This window comes from Styela clava, unplaced genomic scaffold (assembly GCF_964204865.1).
Source record: "Styela clava unplaced genomic scaffold, kaStyClav1.hap1.2 HAP1_SCAFFOLD_79, whole genome shotgun sequence".
Lineage (NCBI taxonomy): Eukaryota > Metazoa > Chordata > Ascidiacea > Stolidobranchia > Styelidae > Styela > Styela clava.
The window spans coordinates 17501-19393 of record NW_027556434.1 but is presented as its reverse complement, the minus strand read 5'-3'; the positions used below and the strand labels follow the sequence as shown (position 1 = coordinate 19393).

The 1893-nt window shown below is 53.8% G+C and overlaps 1 non-coding gene across 1 annotated transcript in view; it reads left to right on the top strand.

Moving 5' to 3' along the window:
• Positions 1 to 677: 677 nt before the first annotated feature.
• Positions 678 to 1893, top strand: part of LOC144418459 (small subunit ribosomal RNA) — a 1810-nt gene continuing 594 nt past the window's right edge. Inside the window, exon 1 of the ribosomal RNA XR_013473471.1 lies at positions 678 to 1893. This exon is cut by the window's right edge and continues 594 nt beyond it. This is a non-coding gene — a ribosomal RNA (small subunit ribosomal RNA).

The following is a 1893-nucleotide window of genomic DNA, read 5'->3' as shown; positions in this document are numbered from 1 at the left end:
CCATGAAAGAGCGGTGCGGGGCCGGTCGGAGCGCACCCTTTTCTCGGTGGCTGGCGGGCGAGAGAGTGCTGCGTCGCCGGCATCGGCGTCGAAAGAAGCCGAGCCGAAAAAAGTTAAAGTACAAACGTGCAAGCATACTAACCTAACCCTAGGTAAGGCATGTCAGAGCGAAAGACAGTAATTTCGAATGAGCCAAGAAAGAGCGGTGCGGGGCCGGTCGGAGCGCACCCTTTTCTCGGTGGCTGGCGGGCGAGAGAGTGCTGCGTCGCCGGCATCGGCGTCGAAAGAAGCCGAGCCGAAAAAAGTTAAAGTACAAACGCGATGCTAATGAGCGAGCCGTTGTCTCGACTAATGTGTAGTGGGCGTTCGATCGAGCGTCTGGCTTGAGCGCTTGTCGGCCTAGCAGAACGGTCGCATTGTTATGCCCGGGTTTTAGGCACCGCTGCAGGCGGCCGGCAGAGCTCTTGTTTGTGCGAAACTGAATGGATCGAGCCCGAGAGAGGGCGAGCAAAGAAAAAACGCAAATCGCTCCGCCTGGCACTGCCGGCGAGAGCGTGGACGTCGCGGCCAGCGACTGTCGAAGCCGAGTACGGCCGCAGGCGATCGCCTCGGTCTTAAACGAATGCGACGAGCACGCGCCGGGCGGCCCAGCAAGGGCCGAGCGCAGCTGTCGCAGCTATCTGGTTGATCCTGCCAGTAGTGATATGCTTGTCTCAAAGATTAAGCCATGCAGGTGCAAGTACGAGTTCTCGTAAAGCGAAACTGCGAATGGCTCATTAAATCAGTCTTGGTTTATTTGGTCTCGTAAGCGAAGTGGATAACTGTGGTAATTCTAGAGCTAATACATGCATTAAGCGCCGACTTCGGGAGGCGCGCTTTTATCAGATCAAAACCGACCGGGTTCGTCCTGTGACGTTTGATGACTCTGGATAACCACGCGGATCGTACGGTCTCTGCACCGACGACGTATCATTCAAGTGTCTGCCCTATCAACTGTCGAAGGTACGCTACGTGCCTACCTTTGTGATAACGGGTAACGGGGAATCAGGGTTCGATTCCGGAGAGGGAGCCTGAGAAACGGCTACCACATCCAAGGAAGGCAGCAGGCGCGCAAATTACCCATTCCCGACACGGGGAGGTAGTGACGAAAAATAACAATACAGGACTCTAACGAGGCCCTGTAATTGGAATGAGTACATCCTAAAACTCTTAACGAGTATCCATTGGAGGGCAAGTCTGGTGCCAGCAGCCGCGGTAATTCCAGCTCCAACAGTGTATGCTAAAGTTGTTGCGGTTGAAAAGCTCGTAGTTGGATTTTGGGCGAGCGCCGCCGGTCCGTCGCAAGGCGTGTCACTGGTTGCGTTCGCCTCACCTTCGGTTCTCCGTCGGTGCTCTTGACTGAGTGTCGGCGGTGGCCGATAAGTTTACTTTGAAAAAATTAGAGTGTTCAAAGCAGGCTGTTCGCCTGCATAGTGTTGCATGGAATAATGGAATAGGACCTCGGTTCTATTTTGTTGGTTTTCGGAGCACGAGGTAATGATTAAGAGGGACAGACGGGGGCGTCCGTACTCTGCCGTTAGAGGTGAAATTCTTGGATCGGCGGAAGACGAACTACTGCGAAAGCATTCGCCAAGAATGTTTTCTTTAATCAAGAGCGAAAGTCAGAGGTTCGAAGACGATCAGATACCGTCCTAGTTCTGACTATAAACGATGCCAACTAGCGATCGGGAGGCGTTACCATGACGACCTTTCCGGCAGCTTCCGGGAAACCAAAGTCTTTGGGTTCCGGGGGAAGTATGGTTGCAAAGCTGAAACTTAAAGGAATTGACGGAAGGGCACCACCAGGAGTGGAGCCTGCGGCTTAATTTGACTCAACACGGGGAAACTCACCCG